Source organism: Nomascus leucogenys, chromosome 19, assembly GCF_006542625.1.
Source record: "Nomascus leucogenys isolate Asia chromosome 19, Asia_NLE_v1, whole genome shotgun sequence".
In the NCBI taxonomy this organism is placed as follows: domain Eukaryota; kingdom Metazoa; phylum Chordata; class Mammalia; order Primates; family Hylobatidae; genus Nomascus; species Nomascus leucogenys.
The window spans coordinates 44,762,316-44,787,691 of record NC_044399.1 but is presented as its reverse complement, the minus strand read 5'-3'; the positions used below and the strand labels follow the sequence as shown (position 1 = coordinate 44,787,691).

General features: G+C 46.0%; 1 long non-coding RNA gene across 1 annotated transcript; it reads right to left on the bottom strand.

Moving 5' to 3' along the window:
• Positions 1-1,362: 1,362 nt before the first annotated feature.
• Positions 1,363-17,125, bottom strand: LOC100595138. The gene is made up of 4 exons (XR_001114449.2): positions 17,046-17,125; positions 16,312-16,632; positions 10,711-10,787; positions 1,363-1,890 (listed from the first exon to the last, which is right to left on the bottom strand). It is a non-coding gene; the product is annotated as an uncharacterized LOC100595138 (long non-coding RNA).
• Positions 17,126-25,376: the final 8,251 nt, after the last annotated feature.

Sequence of the window (25,376 nt, the reverse complement as noted above, 5' to 3'; positions counted from 1 at the left end):
AAGCCACCATAAAGGTGAATGGCTACCAGATGGTCAGACAGAAATACCTGTCCACAGGCTGCCGGAGAGAAAAATAAATGCAAGAAGAAATCAGATCCTCCTCTGAGCAGGTGAGCAGGAAATTAAAATATCTGTACACTGACCACAAAGCAAGACCACACATGGTCATGAAGAGGCTGTTCGGAAGACAGCAAGAGTGTAAGTTAGCATCTATCCTGTCTGCTGGCCCACACCCAGAGAGCCTAGTCACAAACCTCCCAGTGTCAGAGGGAGAAGCCTTCGCGGAAAACCCAGCAGTGCCAACAGGAATAAAGAGGGGACAGCAGAGACCCAGGCCACTATGAGAAAACCTAGCTCACATCCTAGAAGAGTCATTGGTCCAAGTAACAATTCCTTGAGCACTTGCTATGTGCCAGGCCCTTGGCCGGGAGCTTTTTAAGTGTTTTTCTAAGCGTAGGCAGTTTCCGAAATGGCTGTCAGTGATTCTTGCCTCCCATGTAATCCCTTCCTCTAAGCATGGGTTGGACTTAGGGACTTGCTTCTAATGAATAGAATATGTTAAGAGTGATGGGGTGTCACTTACTCCTATCAAAAAATCTCCCTGGATTTTTGCTTCGTAGACTCCCATCTCTCCACTCCAGACATGCCTTTCAGATTCTGGGCATCGGTGAGTAAATCTTCTTCCTCTCTTTGAATAATCATCTTTTCTGTGGGCTTGTTGCTACATTTCTCCCAGAAGACACACACGTACATACATACATACACACACACACACACACACAGCATGCATGCACACCATTACATTAGGAGGAGGAGGGAGCTCAGCCTCCTCTTGCCATTGTCCTGCTCCTTCCCAATCAATCTCCTGCCAACCACAAATTAGCATTACACAGGAATTTACAGTGCAGCCTCCAGGGATAGATAGAAGCTGCTAATCCTTAAGAAGGGGAGCTGGTACAATAGCAAGTGGCCTGTAGCTTCATCACCACTCATGGGGTGTTCCTGTACAGCACATCTTGCTCCTTTGTGGGCTGGCCAAGTCAACCACAGATGGTGGAGTCACTGGGCCTTGGGCAAAGAGGAGACACTGGAAATCTAAGGAGTACCAAGCTTTGCAAATGCCTGCATGACACACTGTTCGATGACTCTATTTATCCCAGCAGATGATCCCTTTGGGGTAGATTCCTTCTCAGAGCTTCCAACCTGGTCTTTTGTCAGTGCACCCTTCCATTTTCCATTTCTACTGGTTAACATTAATGAATGGCTCCAACTGGGACCAATCCAGGGCATGAAATCCCCTGGGGGGTCAAGTCTGTAGTTCCCACCTGCTCCACCCTCTCAGCAACTTGGATTAACAAAGCCGGGGTTTGTTTTGTTTTATTTTTCTTAAGGGATTGATTTGGCCCTCTGAAGTATGATTGAAATTCCTGATCCCAAAGGAAGGCAGCCCTGCCTGGGTTCCCAGGGTCATTTCTATCCCCAGGCACGGTCTTCAGGGACCCCAGTGGCCTCTGATCGCAACTCTGCCTGCTGAAATCCCAAGAGCTGGCTCTTGCAGCAGCCTCCTCTGAGGCTCCCTGCTCAGCTCCTGGGCCCTTATCCTGCAGCTGGGTCTGGAAACCAGAGGAGCTTGCAAGAGGCAAAGCCTCTTATCACAAACATTTCCTGCCTATTCCCGCCTGACCCCGCATACCATAGCCCTTCCCTGGCTAGTTGGGCCACCAACGCAGCCCTCACACAAAAGACTTGAAAGGCAGGGTCCCCAGACTCGTCTCTACTCCAGATTCTTCTCCATCCACACTGTCTCCTTTCTCCAGGGAGCTCACAGGCTCTTCCAGGCCACCCAAATGGTTCAGTCGCTGAAAAGCATGGAAGGAATTCAGGTGGAACCTGCAAGAAAGAGGACAAAAGGCAGGTAGGATTTCTAGTTCAAATAGAAGATATGACTCACAGCTGGAGTTGGGCCCACTTCCCAGAGGACCCCACTGTGCTATCTCTGACAAAGAGATGGAGACAGAGTTGAGAGAAAGGCCTGCACACCTGTGCCTGTGTGTGTGTGCATGTCCCAGGCATCCCCATGTTGTGGCCTCCCCATGTTGTGCTGCAAGTGGGGCTGAAGCTGTATGGACTCTTGATGGTGTGTGCTGAAGGACCAGGAGCCAGGGCCAGAGGGTCTAGCCAGCTGAACCCAGCTGTGCTCAGCAGGTCACTGAATTCCACAGCCTCTCTCCCCTCCCCACACCTGGGGCACCCTAGTCCCACCCCTTCCCCGGGCCTACACTGGACTTCTCTCTGCCTCCTGCCCCCAGCTCACTGTGTGGTCCAAGCCCTCTGCCACAAGAAGAGCCAGGGAGGGAGGGATGGGCCTGCGTGTTTACAGTCAAGCATAACTGAGCCTTTATTTTAAATAAATAAAACTTTTAGCTAGTTTTTATTTTCTCTTTCTTTCCAAAAGCAGTTTTGTCCCTCCTCCTCCTCCTCCTCATCATCATGGCTGAGCCTTTATCTGTGGGGCCACCCAGGGAGGGGCTGTGGGAGGAGGGAGGAACAGAGGCCAGACTGACCCTGATGCGTCACATCTTCTCAGGCCATGTGAAGTTCTCTCTCTCTCTCTCTCATCCTCACAGAGCCCCAAGGTTCTTATGAATTCAGGGATGTCCAGGCCTGAGGAATAGAGACTAAACAGGAAGCCCAGGCTTCATCGTCAGCATGTTGTCCATCTGTTCCCCCCAATCACAGGGTTGCCCATCCCCCATATAAAATTGCCATCCATCTGCCTTCCTCTTTGGTCTGTCATCTCTGTCTCCCCTGTTGGACCCTCATCCATCTGTCCTTCCCGTGGGACACCGTCTTTCAAGGTCTCTTTTGGGTTGTCATAAATCCGCCTTCCCCATGGGATGTTCCATCTGCCTGTTACCCCATTGACCTGTCATTCCATCTGACCCACTTGATCACCCTTTTTAGTCCATCTGTCTCCTCCCATAGGACTTACTTTTGCCCATCTGTCTCCCTGAATGGAGCCAGCAATGGTGAGTCTCTGAGGCATGGGAACAGTTGGGATTCTCTTCTGGTTTTGATCCCAGCAATCACAATGGTAGCTACCATCAATCAAGTGTCTATGTGCCATACAGTCTACATACATTATTCCCTTTTGCCCTCCAACAGCCCCGTATGTGCTTATTTCCCTATTTTACCAGAAGGAAACTGAGGTTCAGAGGGGTTAAGTGGCTTGCCCAAGGTCATACAGCTCCTAATGGGAGACACAGGGTAAAAAACCGGCTCTGCCACTATGGAATGGGGGTGAGGACACAGTCTTCTTACTCCACCCCCAGAATGTAAGACTCCCCTTCCCCTGGCCTCTCTGCACATTTAATTTACACTTTGCTGCTGGATGTTTTCAGACTGATGAAGTTTCCTCCCTGCCCTGGCTCTGCACAAAAAAGTGAGGGAAGAAAAGCAGCCAGATGTGAGAGCATTTTGAAGGTCTTTTTGGGGGGATGGAGAGTGATGTTAAATAAACATCCAATGGTATTCTTTCTGCAAAACGATCCATTTTCATGGCACCCAGGAGTTCGTCCAAGGGTCTCTGGGTCACTGGGGAAAAGTATTCCGTGTGTTTTGGCTCCATATTCTTCTATTGGCCACAAAGAGCTAATTCTTCCAATTAATGAAATCAGCACCACTGATGGAGATGTACTGACAAATTATTTTCAAGATGAATATATTCACACCCATGGTGGGACTGATTGGCCTGAAGGATTTGCAGGCTACAGAGTGAAGGTCCCCCTGCCCACCAAAGACACTGAGGTCATTCACGGTGGCCGGGATGTTGGCCACCACCTCAAGGGACGCCTCTCTCCGCTGGAGCCATGGAGACTGGACTGGGTTGTCTGTGTGGAAGGGCTGCCTATCAATGGGCTTCTGTATGGCCTCAGCAGGTCCCCAGCACCCCCCACCCCCCACTGCCCCAGCCAAGTCCCCTTCAGGGCCTGGTCTGAAGGGCCTATTCAGCATTTAGGACTCCCTGATGGGAAGTGAAAGAGAGACAGACAGATGCTTCCGTGGAGCTGGGGAAAAGCTAGAAGCCTGGAGACAGGAAGGGAAGCTTGAAGCCACCAGGGACGAGCCCAGAGAGAAGAAAAAAGGCAGGCCGGAGGTCCTATAGGATAAGAAAGAGAAAAGGGGAGGAGGGGAGGCTGTGGGAGGGAAGAGAGAGGGTGGGAGAAACAGAGGAGGGGGAGGAGGCCGGAAGGAGGCCTCCGGGCCAAGGGAGAGATCCCAGTTGGGAGACAGACCAGAGCCGGAAAGCAGTGTGGGATTTTTAAGCCACAGATTTAATTTCCTGATGATACTTTTTTCAGGCTGATATTAGCAGCATTTTTCATTCCCCAAGCAGATCTGCCAATCATGAAAAAGTGATCCAGAGTGAGCTGGGTGATGGGCTCAGTTTGAACCTGAACAGACCCATCAGGATAGCCCAAAGTCAAGGCAATATGTCCTCTCTTTTTCTAACCACTAGAGACGAAGGACAAATTTTGCTTCTGGCTGGTCTTGGAGGAGAGGGAAAGAACAGTTTCTAGGCAGTGCTGGTGAATAAGTGACAATCCAAATTCAAGGGCTAAATGATCTCTGTTAATCATCTCTTTGGTTTCTGTTTTCCTGTGTGGACCCTGACTGAATCAGTATTCTGAGCTTTGAGAGTTATAAGTTAGGAGCTAAAGAAACCGCCTGGGCGCGGTGGCTCTCACCTGTAATCCCAGCACTTTGGGAGGCCAAGGCGGGCAGATTACAAGGTCAGGAGATCGAGACCATGTTGAAACCCCGTCTCTACTAAAAATACAAAAGATTAGCCAGGGGCAGTGGCAGGAGCCTGTAGTCCCAGCTACTAGGGAGGCTGAGGCAAGAGAATGGCATGAACCTGGTAGGCGGAGCTTGTAGTGAGCCGAGATCGCGCCACTGCACTCCAGCCTGGGCGACAGAGCGAGACTCTGTCTCAAAAAAAAAAAAAAAAAGAAAAAAAAGAAACCAAAGCCCAACTTTCTCCAGGACATCTTATACCACTACCATCAAGCCATCTTTCTAAAGCCTTATTTTCCTGCTTTAAAATCCATCTGTGCAGCCCTATGCTTACCAAATAAAGTCTACACCCTTGAACAAGAAAAGCAAGGCCCTCTAGAACCCAGCTGCTCCAAGTGTGGTCCAAGACCAGCTGCCTTGGCATTACCAGGGGCCACGCCACGGACCCGCTGAATCACCAGGCAACCCTTGTGCGGTGACAGCATGAGAAGCCCTGCTCCTTACCGCTTCCGACCCACTCCAGATAATCTCCTGCTGCTGCCAAGGAGGAGGGCTACTTCCCCAGCAAACTGGAAGTATGAAAGTCTCCAAATATACCTTTCACTTATCCAGTTCTGAGTGCTGGTTCCTCACTTTCCTTCATCTTAAAGATGCTTCCCCTTGTACCCCCTTGAGGAAATCTCACCCATATTTTAAGACCCAACTCAAATGCCATCTCTTCCAAGGATCCTCCCCTTCTCACTGTCCCCTTTCCTTGCCAGAGTCTAGAACTTCTAAGGCAGTTTGTTTGAATCTCCCTTGGAGTGCTTTCTACCTTCTGTCTTGCATTTTGATTACTCATGTACTTATCAAGGAGCAGCATTGTGTAGTGTTTTGCAGGGTTTCCTGGGTTCAAATCCTTGTCCCATGGCTTCCTAACTATGACACCAAACAAGTGCTTAATTTCTTTGGACCTCAGTCTTCTCATCTGTAAAATGGGAGTAATAATGATACCTACTCATAGAGTTGTTGTAAGGATTTTAAAAATATATTTATTGAATACCTATGTGCCAAGCAATGGAGATACAAATGTGACCAAAACCATAGAGTTCTGTTCTCATAGTGGATTATAGTGCTTGTAAAGTGTTTAAAACATAGGGATTACTAAATAAATTTTAGCTATTATTATGCCTTATCACATTCACCATACCTTGGGCATTTGTAAGGCAGGGAGCATGCTTTACATCTCTATAAAGATACGTGGGTGTTATAGCCCCAACATCTAACACAGAGCTTGGCATATAGTGTGCGCTCAAAAAGTGATTGTCAGCTGACTGAGATGACCCGAAGAACAATGTTCTTAATTGCACGGGAAATGAGAGCTGTCATCCCTAAAACTCAGCGCTTACCCAACATGACAGTCTTCCCAAGGCTGACTGTTTTGTGCCCCTTTTCCTAGAACCGTAATTAGTTTAATCAATGATTGCTGTTGCTTTTCTAATAATCATTGGTTAAAAGTTCTGTTTCCTCAGTGTGGTTTCCATGCTGTTCTCTTATTGGTTTCTTTCTGTGTCCCACTCCCTGCTTCCCCTCTGAAAGCTCAATGTTATGTTTTGGGGTGGGTTTTTAGGGGAGCATGTGAAATATTTCAACTGGACATAGTATTTATTTTATTTTTAACTTCTTTGCATAACTTAATCAATTGTCTCATTAACATTCTTTTGACTCCCCCCAAAAATGGTTTCTTAAAATACTTATTTTGTGTTTTCATCTCCAGGGGAACACTTTGGCTGGGTTTTCTACGAAGAATGACACAATTCTTTCCATAGCTACATAGAGGCGGAATTCGAAAAACAAGAGAGTTGTATTGGCCCAGCTCTATTGCCTTAGTCCTATGCCCCAAAGAATTCCTCATACACACAAGCCCCCAACTCTCCCACTGGCCACATTTCCCAATGCTGCCTTTATTAAAAATGTTCTCTTTCTGGTTAAATCCTAATGGAAAGTGAAATAAACACCATTAAAAAGCTCTTTCAAGATGAGGGTCATTCCAGAGTCCAGTTGCCCTGACATATCACTGTTTCCTTTAGACTCAGTTGTCGTATTTTTTTTATTTCAATCAACAAGCATTTTAAATTTCCTTTCACATTTCCTTGTGGTGACCTGGTTTGGTTTACTTCTCCTTTCGTTTTTTCAAGATGGGGTCTCACTCTGTCACCCAGACTGGAGTACAGTGGCGCAATCATAGCTCACTGCAGCCTTGCATCCTGAGGTCAAGCAATACTCCCACCTCAGCCACTCAAGTAGTTGGGATTACAGGTGCCGACCACCATGCCTGCTTCTTGTTTGGTTTAGAGGCAATTCAAATATCATATGTCTCCTATGGTTCTGTCCCATCTACAATTTGCATGTCTCAATCTTCTTTTTTATTATCCACAGGCAAAATATTATTCAGTGCAAGCTCCTTCCACCCTGATAGAAAAAGATTTTCCCCTGCATTGTCTTAGCTTTAAGAAAGGGAGAAAAAGACAAGTAAAGTCACTTGTTTGGGATTTCAAAGAACTGGGAAAAAAATGGAAACTCCGGCAAGTGGGAATGTGATCTACATGGGAAAATCTCTGAGAAGACACCTGCTCTTCCATTGGTCTTTGTCTCTGAGGCTCCTGGAGCTGCAGCCTCATAGGAGTGGCTTCTTGTTGGAAACTGGGGCAGAAAAGTACAGCATTGGTAAGGACAGAGGGCTCTGTCTGTGGAAAAAGGACAATCGGTGAACTTTTGAGCCCAGGAGCAGGGCAAGGCTTCCAATGTGAGCTAGACGTCTGGAAACTCAATCTCACCTAGAGTATCAGTTACCTCACAGACTCAGACCCTCTCCTGCATAAAGGGCGGCAGTAGCTGGGCGGGCCTCTGACATGAAACTCTCTGTTCACTTCTTAATTAACTCTAAGAAATGTACATCAGAGTCTCTTAGAAAGGGAAATTGTTCTGCCCGGTAGAAGGACAGAGGTGTCATCAAGATAAGAGTTTGAGTATGACAAAAATATCAAGAGCTTCCCAAGTCTGCCTTGGCCCAGAGAATTAAACATCCGTGGGGTCACTCTTTAGATCATGGGACCATCGCTTCCTGCCAAATTTCTGCTCAGGGCTTGTTTTCCAAAGAGAGTCATAAGAGCTACCCTTGCCCTGCCTACTGTTTTGGTATGAAACATCTTTGGTACTCAAGCATGAAAATATGAGGAACTCTCAGATCCTGATTCTACACACTTTGGTAATTCCAGATATACACCTGAATTACAGAATCCTATTTAACATCTGGGTGTGAATTCTCTCCCCATTCACTCTGAGCCTGCCACCAGACTAGCCCTCTCTAAGCCTTTATTCATGTATTCTCCATCAGCATTTAGTATAAAACTACCAGTATGCTTGACACTACTCGAGGGACTTGAGGTACAAACAGGCCCAAGACATGCTCTATGCCCTCAAAGGGTTTATTTTCTAGCAGGGAATACAAATGTATGGATTAATAATAGCAGCTACTGTTTATTAAGCCCTTATGAAATGCTTTTTCTTTTAGTGACAACATCTCACTCTGTTACCCAAGCTGGAGAGCAATGACCATACAAAGGCATGATCATAGCTCACTATAGCCTCAAACTGCTTGGCTCAAGCAACCCTCCTGCATCAGCCTCTTGGGTAGCTGGGACTACAGGCACACACCACTGCACCCTGCATATGATATGCTTTTGATAAACGTCGAGCTAAGTAGTTGTAGTAGACAGCCTCTAAAATAGGCCATAATGATCTTCTCCTGAAATTCACATGCTTGTGTAGCACCCTTCCACATTGACTAGGGCTGGTATAAATAATAGGATCTATGGAAATAACAGTACATGACCTCTGAGGCCAGGACATAAATGATAATGCAGCTTCCACCTTGTTCTCTCTTGGATCATTCACTCTAGGGGACTCCAGAAGCTATGTGGTGAAGACACTCAGGAAGCCCTATCCTGTGGGAAGGTCCACATGGAGAGGAACTGAGGCTGCCCACCGATAGCCAGCGAGGAATTGAAACCTTCTGCCCATAGCCATGTGACTGAGTCATCTTGGAAACAGTGCCTCCAGCCACAGACAAGCCTTCAGATGACTGTAGTCCCATCTAACATTGTGACTGCATCCTCATGAGAAACCTCAAGGCAGAACCACCCAGCTAAGCGGCTCCCAAATTCCTGACCCACAGACAGGAAACAGTGTTATTGTTGGTTTAAGCCACTAGATTTGAGGGTAATTTGCCATGCAGCAATAGATAACTAATACCGTGCTTCACATTCATTTTCTATTGACTCTTCATGCCAGTCCTAGTGGGTATTTATTATTATCCCAACTTTACAAATGAGGACACTGAGATTTAGAAATGTTATAGTAAGAGGCAAAGTCATAGCTAAATAGCCAAGTCTTCTGAACTTCAAACTCTGTGTGCTTAACCTCTATGTAATAAAATGATTTTGATGCAAATGCAGAAGTCTCTACAGGGAAAAAAAGGTCACAGTGGGAGTAGTGAGCTCTACCTGGGAAGTCTGGAACTGGAGAGGGGGAGGAGGCAGGGAAGACTTGTTAGAGGATATCAGACTTGCAATGAAAAGGAAGGATGAGCAGATGTTCACCAGGTGGGCAGCAAGGAAAAGGATTCCAGATGGAGCAGCATGAGCAGGGGCATGGAAGCCTGTGTTCAGAACCTCTGGAGTTTCCAGACCTGGAAGAACTGAGGCCTTGTGGCTTGTACATAAGGGGATACTCTTGGTTCTTGCCCAAGATTTATTCTTGCAGTCACAGGACAGAACCCTGTGCCTGCCAAATAGTTAGCACCTTTCCTACAAACTACTGTCCCAATCTCTTCTCTTGATTAACTTAAATCCTCATTCATTCCCCATTTCTTTCCTAGGTCAGTTCTTTTTTTTTTTTTTTTTTTTTTTTTTTTTGAGACTGAGTCTCACTCTGTCACCAGGCTGGAGTACAGGTGTGTGATCTCAGCTCACTGCAACCTCTGCCTCCTGGGTTCAAGCGATTCTCCTGTCTCAGCCTCCCAAGTAGCTGGGGCTACAGGCACGCGCCACCACACCCAGCTAATTTTTGCATTTTTAGCAGAGACGGGGTTTCACCATGTTGGCCAGGATGGTCTCGATCTCTTGACCCTGTGATCTGCCCGCCTTGGCCTCCCAAAGTGCTGGGATTACAGGGATGAGCCACTGCGCCTGGCCGGTCAGTTCTCTTTTAAAGACCCAGCTCCCTGGCATCCCCATCAGGCATACCACTGTTCTTCTTGGCAGGCAACTCTTGCTCCTTACAAAAATGTGGTTATGATGCTTATATTTGAATTCATATCTCTTATCTACTGCAAAATACCATGTAAACTTTACTTTCTTCTTTAGCAGGGTCACAAGAATGGCAAATTAGGGAGATTCATGGGACCAAGTGTATTGGATTATAGAAAGGTGCTTTAAACTTTTATTAGGTTAGTGTAAAAGTAATTGCGGTTTTTGCCATTATTTTCACTGAAAATAAACAATTACTTTTGCACTAACTAATACCTTTTCTCGTAGCAGCCTTCTGGATCCTTGGTGGATTATAAATTAGAGATGCACAGTATAAGGAATTAGTAGCTGGTTTAATAACAATATCCACACCCCACAAATATTGAACATGGGTTGATGTCAAGGTCTAGAGGACAATCTATATTGGCATGACCAATGGTTCTGCCCTCAGCCCTCTCCCAAGCAACATCTTTTAAACCAATAACTTGAATGAATATATAGAAAGCAGGTTTACCAAATTACCTAATGGTTGAAAGGGGTAGGTAGCAACCACATGAGATGGCAGAACTAAAACTATGTCTCCCAAAAGGCTAACATGGGTCAAGTCTTACCAAGACATCTTTACCTGACATGTAAAGTCCTTTACTTGAGTTCCAAAAGTAACTGCACAAATACACAATGAAGATTTCTGATTTGGGGTAACTGTAAAAGGGAAGAACATTAAAGAGTTTCAGCTCTAGTTGAATGAAAGCGAAGACACAGCCTGCACTAGGGGAGAGGACGAGGGACAGTTGGATTCTGAATGTTTACTGCTGAGATTCGACAGCTTCACCACCAACCCCGGGCTGTATTTAGTAACTCACACTCTACTCCATTAAATGTGTTTGGGTTTCCAGCCCCCTCCCCATGGCCCTCACCCCAGACTGAGCCAGGAGCCCTTAGAAGGTAATGAGAACACTGAGAGCTTGGGAGTCTGGGAAGAGCTTGGAAACGAGAGCGCCCGGAGCCTCTCCCAGCGCGGCCCTATCCCTGCTGATAAGGCTGAGAGCAAAGCCGGCTGACAAGTGATTGGAAACAGGAGTTCCCAAACCCTTTAACTCTTTCCTACCCTGCTGTGTGCTGAAGTCTCCATCTCCCGTGGCTTTCTCCTCTCTGTATCAGGGCTCTGTGCTCCCCCCACCAGGCTTTCCATCTACCCCTCCTTTTGTCCTGATGCGTACTGAATGCTGTCCTTCTGCCTGAAAAGCAGTCACTTTCACCACCAAAGATGCAGGCTGCCCGGACAAGTCAGCCAGTCCCTCTGGTCAAGACCCTACCAAGCTCACTTAAACGCCCACACCCGTGCTTGTCCAGAGCTGCTGTTCAGCAAGCAGCAGGAACCTACCAGGGGAATGTTGGTCCTGTTTGGTGTTTGGGGTTTCTGGGAGCAGAGACCTCACAGCAAATCTCAGTAGTCTCAGTCCAGAGCCATTCTCAGCTGCCCTTGCTGGCTGGGGAACCCTATCAAAGGACTTCAGGGGTCACCCCCTTAAGCCAGACCTGATTTTGCTGGGTGATCCTAAAGGCCATCCAGTCACTTAGATATTGCCTGCTTCATGGACAGGCCTCTTATAGGCATAGATGACGAGGGGTCTGTCCGTGACAGTGGCCAGCATGACTGAAGCTAAGAGGTAAGCTTCCCTCCTTACCCTGGGGAGGGGCATTAAGGAAAAGCCAGGCTTAAGAGCCACAGTAATTAAGTGTAAAAGAAGCTTCCTTCAGTAGAATGGAATTCAGATAAACTGCCATTATCATGCAAAGCAGCTTTGCACCTAAAAGCCCTTACTCAAACAGGCAGTTTAATTAAATCCCTAATCTCCTCTGGCCTATTTGACCCCTTCTTTCCTCCTCTTATCCCCTTACCACCTCCACCCCCTGCCTCAGCCCCACCCTCGACTTCAAGATTCCATTTAAAACACCCCACCTGTAAGCCTGTGCAAAATCTGCCCAAAAAAGGTGGGCCCGAGGTCCTTTTTAGGGTTTGGTTGCTGTGTCTTAGGGGTTAGCTCCCTGAGGCTCAGGCAGCTCTGACTTGGGTGCTGGATGCTGGCACCAAGGGTGAGCATGATGGTGATTCCCACAATGGCCATGGTCAAATGAAGTGAGGGGAGTCAGCATCACACTCCCACCCACTGGTTCCTGCTCAGCCCCAGGAAGCTGATGCCCATTTATAACCCACCTCATGCCATGAAAAGTCTGCAGTCTCCCTCTCCATAGTAAGTGTGAAGAAGCTCTAACAGGCTTGGATGTTAGGACCCTGCTGTTAAACCAGAAGAGACAGGGATGGAGAAATTGACCTGTCCGTGGGCATCTCCATTTCTGAGGCTGCACTGGCGGCTGCTATGAAGCCTAGGAGGGATGCTAAACCTGTTAGTGAGATTTGCAGGGAAAAGCCTGGAGCTATGATTTGGAGTTTAGACTACCTGCTGTAGGTAGGGGGAGAGGTTAAGAGAAGGAAGACTGGAATGGGGTGGGAGGGTGACGAAGCTGAAGTGCACTGATAAAGAAAAACCTATTAGTACCTTCTGTTGTCTGCAAAGTGCTTTAGAAGTTTGTGCCTTCATTCAGGAAAAGAAAGAAAGAAAATCACGTACAGAATGCCAGGCACCATGGCATGCTTCTCTCTTCAATTTGAACCTTGTAAAGTAAATCTCCCTCCCTCCCCACTCCACACACAGGAGAAAAAAACTGTGATGCAAGGAGGTGACGTGACTTTCCCAGTGGCACACAGCTCATGACTGGCAGAGCGAGGATTCAAACACTGGCCTGCCTTCCTGAAAATCGATGCTCTTTCTGCTAAACCACAGATCACCCACAAGGATTACAATGTTGGAGCAGGGATTAACCACCCAAGAATACTCATGGCATCGTAGGCCAAACTCCATCTCTTCTCCCTCATGCAGCAAGAAAGTTTCCATCTCAAAACAAGCCATTTCCTCTGAGCAGGGGTCTCAGCAGGGATGAGAAAATCGGCCCTCAGCCCTGTGGATGCAGGCCAAGGGAGCTGGGCTTGTGGAGGGCTTCTTGGGGTTCAAACCCAGGGGAATACAGAGTCCCAGAGGAAACTTTTCTTTGCAGGAAAGAAGTGTCCAGGGCCGTGGTGGGGGAGGGGGCATCTGTAAGTCATATAACAAACACCAGACCTCTCCATTTTATACCTCATTCCTTTGGTGGGGGCAAGCAGTGGAGCCATCTCTATTTGGGAAACAGTGAAACTCAAATCACCATGAACCCTGCGCTTTTTCTGTTAATTGTGTGAACTTCACTGTGCCTGGAGAATGCATGGACCTATATTAGAGGAAGTTATATTTCTGGAATATTACATATATATCTGTGCAATATATCAATTATATGGAATATATATATTCTGAATATATTATATATAATAATATATGGGAATATATATTATTCCCATATATTATTGAAAATATATATTATATATAATATTATATATTATATGTTATATATATAAATTATATATAATAATATATGGGAATATATATTATTCCCATATATTAGGAATATATAATATAATCCTAATATATATTATAATGTATATTATATCTTATACTTCCTTGCATTGTGGGTTTTCTTTGCAAAGAGTAGATGCCCTTTTGGGAGGTTCCAGTAAATCTTATGAATAAATGACTGAAGCTGGCGGTGTTTGAGGGTGAGCCCCTGAGGGAGCTCCTAAGCCTTTCAATTCTCCAGCCCTGAGCTGGTTCTGCCCAGCTGGCACTGTCAATTTGTGGCCACCTCACTCCAAGCCAGGTATTTCCAAAGGTCGTGGACTTGGAATAACAGGTGCTACTGTTTTGACTTCAGAAAGACAGCCTGGGACCAAAGAATCCTCCATAGCTTCAGGGCTGATGTGAGTGGGTTAAGAAAGTAGGATTTTGGATGAGATCTGTTACAGGGTCCTTTGTCTCTCTTATAGCAAAGAAAACTGAGAAGAATTTTAAAAGGCTGCCTTGGTCTCCAGAATCCCTCTAGAAGCAGATGGCATGTCAACAGGTTCCAGGGCAGGCTCCAGAGGCCCCAGACCTGGGAGCCTTATTGGAATGTAATTAACCTAAGTGCTGGCTGTAAGGATGAAAAGGCAGGAATGCAATTATGGAAGGAGCATGAGGTGAGCTTTCATTGATTAACCTGTCCTGTCTGATTCCATTCCCTACTGAGGTGATTTTGGGGGCCCTGAGGGTTGCCTGGTGCCCTCGGGGTTATGAGAAAGGAAAACAGTCACTGCAGAAAGTGAATACCTAAAACAGAGTTCAGGAGGCCTGTGTGGAGCCCCAAAATTGCCTGGAAAATGCACTTGTGCAAAATGCAAAATGTACATTTTCGAGGAAGAGGCTGGACACTCTTATCAAGTGCTTGAAGGGGTCTGCAGCCCCCAAAGGGTTAAGAATCTCTGTGCTAGAGGAGCGAAAGCTCAGCACAGTTGCTAGAGTAGGACCTCAGGAAAAGTACCTTCAGTTTTCAACTCCAAATGGCCATCATCCATCTGGGTTCAGTTCTGGCTCCACCACTTACCAGCAAGTCACTTAGCCTCTCTGTGCCTCAGTTTCATCTGTAAAATGAGGGACATCCCAGGATTCATAAGATAATTGAATGATATGCAAATACAAAACTTTTTTTTTTTTTTTTTGGACAGAGTCTCGCTCTGTCACCGAGGCTGGAGTGCAGTGGCGCGATCTCGGCTCACTGCAATCTCTGCCTCCTGAGTTCAAGTGATTCTCCCGCTTCAGCTTCCGGAGTAGCTAGGATTATAGGTGGCTGCCACAATGCCCAGCTAATTTTTGTATTTTTAGTAGAGACGGGTTTCACTATGTTGGCCAGGCTGGTCTCGAACTTCTGACATCACGTGATCTGCCTGTCTCGGCCTCCCAAAGTGCTGAGATTACAGGTGTGAGCCACCATGCCGGTCAGAATGCAAAACTCTTTTTATCCATCTTGCTCTGTCACCAGGCTGGAGTGCAGTGGCATGATCTTGGTTCGCTGCAACCTCCGCCTCCCAGGTTCAAGTGATTCTCCCAACTTAGCCTCTTGAGTAGCTGGGATTACAGGTGCCCACCAGCAGGTGTGGCTAATTTTGGTATTTTTAGCAGAGACGGGGTTTCACCATGTTGGCCAGGTTGGTCTCGAACTCCTGACCTCAGGTGATCTGCCCACCTCTGCCTCCCAAAGTGCTGGGATTACAGGCATGAGCCACTTTGCCCAGCCAAAACTCTTAACCCAACATCAAGCACTTGGTAAGCACTCAATAAATGGAAGCCGTTTTGATTGTGATTATCAAAGTCTAGAACATAAAGTGGACTGTGTACATGCACTCTTTAGGAGCAGTCTTTTGGCCCCAAACTAGATTCTATGGGAATTCCCAGGTAAGATGCTCCTCTAAAATGAAGTGAAGCCATGTGACCCAGGGTCTTTAAACGTTGCTTCCTCAAAGTACCTCCCCCAGTAGGGTACTTCTGCCCCAGAGGCACGGGGATCTGGCCACACTGTAAGACAAACTTCTGGAAGTGGGGGCATATCAAGCATCTGGGTGGTGGCAGTGCCTGGGCCTGAGCTGAAGTCTTCACCAGCGTGCCCCTTTTGGGGAAGCTTCTGACAATTTCGATTACCAAAATCTTCCTGCCTTTTGGGATAATACAGTCAAATGCTCCATTGAGACAGACTTCTGTATCTTTACAGGCCCTAGAATGAGACCAACCCAAGACCCAGCATCTGCAGAATGTCCAATGTGGAACCAGGAAGGAAAAACTAAACCACTCCTTTTCCCTCTTCCCAACACACCCTTCTCTCCTCCCAGATCCTTGGAGCTCTCCGCACTCAGAACCTACAAGCTGCCCAGGGGTCTTCCAGACCACCCCAATTGCTTCCAGCCTCCTTCCTCCAGCACACCTCTGCAGCCTTGGGCCACTGATCCTAAGCCAAAGCCTCCCCAACCTCTGGGCTCAGAAGCAGGTGTAATCCCAACTCCAGCAGGGAATTCCAGAGGTGAAGGTCACGGGAGAATCTTTAATCTTCCGTTCCCAGGAGAGAAGATACCCAAAGAGCAAGGAGCAGGAGCCAGCTCCAGGCTATACATTTGTTTATTCATCAATCATTCATTTATGCACTAATCATTCATTCCCCCCACCCATCAATCATTCATCTGCTTATTTATTCATTCAAGTGTTTGTACCTTGTCCTTGCTTTGGTTACCACAGATGTTGGTCCTCTCCTGCTTTGATCTGTCCACTGTTTCTCTGGCAGCTGCACAGCAGAAGCCTTCTCATGTCCCTTGTTGGGTACTTGGCTGAGAGGGTGTCTCCCTCTCAGAGGTGCCTGAGGAAAATCAGAGGGATAGTGCAGAGCTGTCTGCTGCCTGCAAGTTCCCTTCCATTGCAAAATCCAGCCTTCTGGCCCGTGGGTCAGTGGGAGAGATTGGGAGGGGCTGCAGAGGGGTCTCCAGGGCCAATGGAGGAATAATGGTCTGGACATCCTCACCGTGTGTGAGCTCTGGCTGTTTAAAAGAAAAAAAAAAAAAAACAATATGCTGGTCCTTCTGGGAGAAAGGGGACTGCAGGAGACTCTAAGCCTCTATGCCTGGTTCTGAGGCCTGAGCTCAGCACTTTGGGAGGCCCAGAAAACATGTATGGGAAAACCTGGGGCTGGAGTTTCAGAGGCCTAAGCTGTGAGCCTTCTGACAGGTCTCCCATCTTCCATCCTTCCATCTACCTGACCCCATAAAGTCTGTTCTCAGCCAGCAGCCAGAGATCCTTTAGTAAAAGACCACGTCCTGCCTATGCTCAAAACCCTGCCCTGACTTTCAGTTCTCTCAGAGCAAAAGCCAAGGCCCCACTTGATGGGGTCCCCCTCATCTCCCACTCACTCCCTCCATTCAGCCCCCACTGGCCCCATCCTTCCCGAACTCACCAGCCACACTCCTACCTTAGGGCTTTTGCTATAGTTGTTTCTTCTGGAACAGGCTTGACCTGGGTGACAGGCTTGAAAGTGACTCACTTTCTCACTTCCTTCAAGTCTTTGCTCAGTTGAAACCTTCCCCATAAGCCTACCATGACCCATCCTATTTAAAACTGCAAAGCACACAGGCACGCACACACACACATACACACACCACTCTCAACCCCCCTTCCTCCTTAGCACTCATCACCTTCTAACATAATACATAATTTACTTATTATTTTTATGATTTATTATCTGTCTCTGCCTGCTCAAGTATAACTTCCAATAGGGTAAGGGTCTTTGTATGTTTTCTTCACTGGTGTGTCCCGAGGGTGGGCCATCCCATGGAAACCTGGTATATAGCAGGCGCTAGTAAAACATTCCTTGGATGAAAGAATGAATGAGTGAATGGGCTGTAGGAAGCTCTGAGGATGAAGCTTGTGAAGCCACAGGCTGTGGAGTTTGGGGCTTCCTGGGGGTAGAATTTAGGAGGCCCACAGTGGCTTCTATCAGCTGTGCTGAGGAGAGAGGAGCCAGGCAAATTGCCCGCTGCCAGCCTTCTCAGGGAGCAAAGGTAGGCAGCAGCATCGGTGGGGATTGCACTAACTCGAGATGCCAGCTCCATGCTGCTCTGGGGCTGGCCAGCGCTCTGGATGTCATTAGCTGATTTGTTCTGCTCTGCAGAATGTACTTTTCATATTTAGGCAGAAAAAACAGCTTTCGATCCTTGTGCCCTTTCTTCTGTGAGCTGTAGCACATGGCCTGCTTATTATGAATTAATCCTCTAAAGAGCATGTTCATTATTCTAATTTAATTGTGCTTCGTTTCAGAAAATAACTAAACCCAGTGTGGAATAAACTCCAATGCTGATCGGTTTTCAAGAAGTTAACATAAGACAAAATTCTGCTAGAGGGCAGCAGCAATTTGGAATCATTAAAGGGAACCCATGTAAATAATAAAAACAAAACTAAAATGCAGAATTAAATTAAGGAATAGGAAATTAAATTTGGGAATCTAATCTAAAATTGAGGCCTTATATGCACAGGCTTACCCTGGCTTGGCTCTTTGCTCAGGAGTGTTCAGGAGAGGAGGTTCTGCAGAGGTTCCCACGACCAGGGAAGCAGCAGCCCCTCCTGGGTGACAGTTTGCTGCTCTGGGAAGAGAGATGTGGGCTGAAGTGGGAGAAAGGGGGCTTTCCTCCCACAGGGTCAACCGTGATGAAGATGAAAGCCACATTGTCACAGCTGCATCTGGATGGCTTGTCCTGAGCCCTGGTGAGCAGTTCAGGAGAACTGCCCGCAGCCAAGAGTTCGAGCTGCCATTCACTAGGAGGAAGCACAGGAAATGAGGCAGATGGTGCTGAGTGGCTGCTGGCCTGAGATGCTGGGAGTGGTCAGCCCTGGGCAAAGAAGCCGCGCCAGCCCTCCTTCGCCTTTGGGCCCTGGGCACCCTCCCACAGGTGACCCAGCTCAGGACAGAGGCTGAGGGAATTTCCTCCTGCCTGGGCAGTGGCCCCTAAGCAGGGTCCTGGCCTCCCCACCGTCACCGTGAGAGCCCAGTTACAGATGGAGGAGACCCAGACTCCAGCATCATCATGGCAGGTCAGGCCTCCACCAGGCAAAATGAGAAAGGGAGGATGGGAAGGACGGGGCATGGGGATGAGGAGATAGCCAACTTATAAAGTGTCTGCAAGTCAGATGCACAGTCAGGGTCAGAGTTAGCACCATGGCTCAGGCTTCATTATGTATTGATTTTTTAGACCCTGTCCCTGGGGTATTCTTTTTCTCTCCATATTCCTACCTCCTCTGGCTCTCTTCCTCTCTCTCTCTCCCACCTCCCTCCTCAAAATGAAGAGCGCTTAGCCTTCTGAGTCAGACAGACTGATTTGGAGCCACAGTTCTTCCTCTTATTTGGTACTGGAGGGTCAACAAACTATTTTGCCTTCTTTAACCTCAGTTTCCTCATATGCAATGCTAATACTATCTGCCTCCTTGGTTTGTTACAAGGGCTAAATGCAAGAAAGCACTTGGCACAGAGCAGGTACTCAGACACTTCTGCTTTTTTATTCTGTTTCACCAGTGCTTCTTTACGTGCCACTCGCTACACACACATGCACACACGTGCACACATATGCACACACAGGCTCCATCCTCTGCCAAAGGCCTTAGGCTGTGTTTCTAGAGCACCATAAGTAGTTAGAAAAAAAAAGTCCAGTCAATCAAATGCAATCAACTGCTTGCTTTGATTCACAAAGGCAAACATTCAAACAGATGGCCTTATGCCAGTATCAAAGTGAAGTTTTCCATTGCCATTTTCATTTGGAATTCTACATGGATAAATTAGCCACCTTAAAATAGATCTCTTTTTTGAAAAAAGAAGAGAATACAAACAAGCAAAAAAAAGAATCATAACTTGCTCTCATTTAATTCACATTTTGATCAAGAAACTAATGCACAAAATTGAGGCCACAATGTTGATTAGTTAGTTAAACAGTGACTGCATCTAAAACTATCAAAGATGGAGACCACAAGGACAAAAAAGGCTAAGAGTTCTGTCTTGAATTCCCTGGCTACTTTACCTTATCTTACTTTGCCAACTGCCTGCAGAGAGCATGTCAGTCTCTTGCCTGTCCCCTGATTTATACCTGTAAATTGAGGCACTATGAGGCACAACCAATCTCCGTTCTCCCAGAACAAACCCAGAAACCTCAGAGCAGCCACATGGTGTGGATCCAAAATCCATGGAAGATCCACCTTCAATGTCAATGGAAAGGAAGCAGGAAAGCCATGCCCTGGCCTGAGGCTACCAGGGAGAAGGCAGGGTTATCCTGAAGGTAAGGACTGGGGCCAAGTAAGCCACAAGGTTGGCCTACACTTAGGTCCAGAGGCAAATGCTGGAAAATGACCCCTCAGCCTTTAAAAGTTAGAGAAAAAGGCATGCAAATTTCTTAGACACATAGAATTCATAACATAAGACTTATCCGGGGAGCCCACCTGTTGAGGAGCTCAGCTGATGGGGGATTAATTTCTAGAAGACTGGAGTAAGAGTGGTCAGTTAAATGGTAGTATGGACTGCACGTTTCTATCCCCCGAAATTCATATGTTGAAACCCTAATTCCAAATAGGATGATATTAGGAGGTGGGGCCTTTGGGAGGTGATTCGGTTTAAATGAGGTCATGAGGATAGAGCTCCCATGATGGCATTAGTGACCTTACAAAAAGAGAAAGAGACTAGAGTCATGTGAGGTCACAGAGAAAAGACAGCCATCTGTCTTCTCGCCACGAAGAGGACCCTCACCAGATACCGGATCTGCTGGTACCTTGATCTTGGACTTCCCAGCTTCCAAACCTGTGAGAAACAAGTGTTTGTTGTTTAAACCACCCAGTTTATGGTATTCTATTGTAGCAGCCTGAACTGATAAAGACAAATGGTTTCTGTATTTCTGATCTGCAGTGAAAACCTCTGTTTCCAGAATATGAAACTGCCTGCCTGGGAGGGCTTTTGTGTGGAGACAGTTTCCCCATTTTACCATGAAGCCTGAAGTCATGTCTACCCAACAGAAGAGCTTTCAAGGTGGCTACACCTGAGAGGAAAACTAATTTGTTTCTCTAAAACAACTAAATTCCTTTCTATATGAAGTCCATATAGTTTGAGTTTGTGCAACCCATCCACCCAGGGATCCTTTCCCCATTGGTAACTCTAATATTATTGCTGATAACACTAGTGAAAATAGTCAACATTCATGCAGAGCTTACTCGATGCCACACATTTGTTCTAAGTACTTCATAAGAATTATTTCATTTAATCCTTACAACAACCATACGAGGTAGATATTATTATCCCCATTCTATAGATGAGGCAACTGAGGCCCAGAGAAACAGAGCAGCTAGCCCATTATAACAACAAAACACAGCAGCACTGGGGTTTGAATCCAGGCAATGCTCCAGATTCTGGAGTCTCCTAACCACTAAACAGCACTCCCTGTTGGTCACCAGCTCCCCCCGTCCACAAATCTATCCATAGTGACCCTAAATATAGGCCACATGGAAAAGAGAGTTCACCAGGCCTTTGGGAACTCATATCTGGAAAGCAGGCATGTGTTTACAAAATGCCTTCCCACAGCTTTTCTCCCCTGGTCCTTGTGGAACATGGTGGCTAGGTCTTCACAGTCATCCTCGCCTTTCAGCAAACGCTGTGTCCTGGGCTCTGTGGGGTGTATAGTATAGAGACAAGACCATGCTTTATTCTGTCTCATGGATTAGCTTCTCACAGCCCATAAGGGCAACACAAGCTTGGCACCCAGCAGAACATTCCTGGAGGAAACAGCCTTGTCAGTGTGCAGGTACTCATTTAAATTCCAGACCCTGGTTTTTAAGACACACATCTGCAGTGGGCATATGTACTGTGATAGATGAAAACAAAAATGGTTTTCCACTGTATCTGTATTATTAGGTTTGACCTACTATCGAAAGAGCAACGAAAGAGTGGAAAATTAAAGGTGATTTGATATTAGCCTCCTATTCATATTAGAAAAAGTAACTGCTCTTGCGGTTTTCCTCACAGAGGTGTCTTTATTCATTTGACATGCCTTTAATAACTAATTCTAGTTGTCTGGTTGCCAAGAAAGATTTCCTACAGGCAGACTTGAAAGTGACTCGGAACTCTTTGCATGCCCGGCTTCAAATGATCCCAGAACAGCAAACATTCAGCTTCCCTCCAGACTTCTGAAGTGTGGGAATAACATGAAAGAATGAACAAGAATCATTCTGCAGACTGCATATGCTATGAGCAGAGCTGTCTGGCAGAGGTTATGGCTCTGTCTACATGGACCAGGCATAGTGAGATTTGGAAATAATCTCATGCATTTGATCCATGGAGTCAGCCAAACCAAATGATTTATTTCAAGAAAATAAATCTACTTTGGGACCAGAATGGTGTAGGTCAGTCATAAACAGATTGAGCTTTCCTCTCTCTACATAGACCGGGAGTGGGCAGAGAAAGGCTGGGAAAACCACCACAATTGCTCTCATAGGGTCACAACCAAATAACTCATGCTATGAATATGTACACATATTCGCTACAATGGTCATTCATCTACTTATGGCAGTCTAAGTGGATGACATACATACATAAACTAATTCTCACAAGAATCCTACTTATGAGGTAATAGTATCATTATTCTCATTTTACAGATGGGAAAACTGAGCGTCTGAGATGTTTAATAATTTGCCCAGGACTCACAGTTTTGGAAGCAGAAGTTGGCTAGGTATTCATCAGACATTTCTTTTTTTCCTCCTGGGCACACAACAAAATGCCACTTTCCCTCCTGTGAAGTTAGATGCAGCCATCTGACTGAATTCTGACCCATAGAAAGTGGATAGAAGTGACATACGTCATTTCCAGTTTCTGCCCATACATGATTCTCTCTTTTCCTATTCAATGACTGAATGGAGAGGATTCTGAGGACATAGAATGGATAGAACCTGAATATGGAAGAATACAGAATTCTAAACAACTGTTTTGGGCAAAGCCCCTTCATCAACCTGCATTGGATGGTGATATGAGCTAGAAATAACCTATTGTGTTAGCCACTGAAATATGATGATTGCTGGTTCCAGCTGAAAACCTAAACTGATTAATGCAACTCATAAGCTGTTTCCAAACTCAAAAACTCTAACGTTCATGCTCTTAACATTTTTCTTGTCTGTAACCACACTGGGTCTGATCAACTGATCCCCAGGGGACATTAGGAGATGTCCCTTTTTTTGAGTACCAGTCTCCTTTCTGCTCTAGAGGTCCTGAGGTGGTGGTGTTTTCACTTTCTGCTTTCCTGCCTATGCAGACACATTTCTGTTGTTGTTGCTTTTTTTTTTTTTAAGAAACTGCTAAAAGCTACACCTCCTATTTCTTGGTTAATCTATCCCCATTGTGGGGCTCTGCATATCCAAGTTGTCTTTGATTTCTCCTCTGCCATGTTATTAGTAACATCTGATCAGTTACTTGTGTCTCTCCCATCCTTGCCCTTCATGCTATTTCTCCTTATCAGTCTCACCTGGTTTAATTACAGCACTCTCCAAACTTGCCTATTCTCCTGCCAATCATCCAAAAGGACCTTCCTAAAACAGACCTGGTCCCAGTATCCCCTGAATGAAATTTTTTCATGTAAAGTCTATTATATCATAATGCAAATACCCTTTAATCAAGCAATTCCACTTCTATGAATTTATAGATACATGCACAAAATGATGTACATACAAAGATATTCACTCCATCATTGTTTGAAGGGGCAAAAGATTGGAAACACCAAATGTCCATTAATAGAATCTTATTACATCAACTATAGAATACAATGAACACCTAAAAATCTCCAAGATTTATGGTTAAGTATAATGTGCAAGGTACAGGATGGTGTATATAACATACTAATATTGGTGTTTAAAAAGTAACAGGGAGATATATTTACATATATGTTTACAAAGACATGGAATACCTTTGAAAGAATGCACAAGAAACTGGTAATAACAGCTGCTTCTGGAAAGGGAACTGAGTGACTAGGGCTCAGGGATGAGAAGGAGAAACACTTTTCAATGAATATACAATTTGTATTGTTTGAAGATTTTATGCATATATTAACTTTAAAAAAAATAAAATAAAACTGTGCTTCCTAGTGCTTATTTGATGAAATCCAAATCCTGCAGGAAGAAAGAAAAGACTCTTTGAGTTCTGGCTCCAACACATTTTTTCTGCTTGCTCTCTCACTCAACCACACTGTTCTCTGAATATTCCTGGTACTCCCTCATCTCTGTGCCTTTGTTTAGGTCTCTCCCTCCCCTGGAAAGTCCCGTCCCTATTCAGCAGAAACTAATCTATGTCATCTCCTTCATTTTCTTTATAACTCTATATGATGGCCCTTTATCCCAGCTTGCTCTGCACGACAGATGTGTCTTTCTTTCCTACAAGATGATATGTTGTCTTACACACAGAAAGTGTTCAAAATATGCCTGTGCCTTGAACCAAAGCTATAATTCTACATGTCTCAGCAACAGCTTCTAGAAATGGCTGGGAATGGAGAAAGGGATGGGCTTACCCTTCCCCACAAAGAAGGAGTCAGATCTGAAATCTATCCCATTAGGTTGGGAGCTGGACTAGGTAAGTAATATATCTCAGCCTGGGCCACTGGAACATTCTGCAAGAATGGACCTCCTTCCTCTGGTTCACTCCCAAGGCCACTTCCCCATCCCCAGTCCCTTTGCCCAGTGACCAACAAGTCAATGGTGCTGCTATGTGCGAGACTGAAATTGTCTCTTTGGCATCAGGCTGACTGCATGATGCTTTCTGGGGAGAGAGACATCCATTGCCCTAGACCACAGTCTGGGGTTTAAACTCAGTTGTCACAATTATTTGAAGCCTATTAAGTTTATTTATGTTCCAAAGCAGGTCCACTAGAGAAGGACCATCATAGTCGTAAATATCAGGGCTGCTGTTCTCCAGACCCAGCTGTGCCTCTATGCCCCTCCCCTTCTCAGCACTACGGGCCCTGTTTACAGACTACAGCCAAGCACTCAGATTCGGTGCAGTACCCGTGCCCTGTTCAATCAGTTCTGCTGGCCCAGCTAGTCAACACACACTTCTACACATTCTGTGTAGTGGGAGTATATTTGAACAAGACTCAGATATCCGTGGGAGTGATGGCATCTTCTAGTCCTGTCCATGTTAAATACATAAGGTTCAGGAGTCCAGGCCTTTACCTCCAAGACTCATGGGGACCTAAGGACTGGTGCTGAACCCTGGGCAGAGTTAGGGACCCTTCTAACCCCACTAGAAGTCTTTAAGAAAACAAAGAACTGATTGCATGTCTGCTGAAGATGCTTTCAGAGTTCTTGGCTGCGTGAGGGTTTCATTTTACCCATCAGTGTGGTTTAAAGGAGACCACTTCGTCCTAAGAGCAGTGTTTTCCAAAGCATATCCCATTGTACACTGGTCTTGTAAAATGAAAAAGTAAAGATGATTGTGTCGTCAAAAAGTTTATGAAACACAGGATACTAGATCCTCGTCTGGGGAGATTCACAGTGCAGTTTGCATATTAGAGGGCCTGAGAAGTCCTGCAATAAAGAAATTTGTTTAACTCAGTGTGATCTAAACATGTTTCACAAAAGAATCCTTTTTTGGTGACATCGATGGGTATCCCTTGGTAGCAGTGTTACACTGAGTACCTTTGGGGAAAGCTGCCTTTAGAAATGCGTGTGTGTGTGTGTGTGTGTGTGTATATGTGTGTCCCTTACCCGCAGAGCTTCCTGAGGC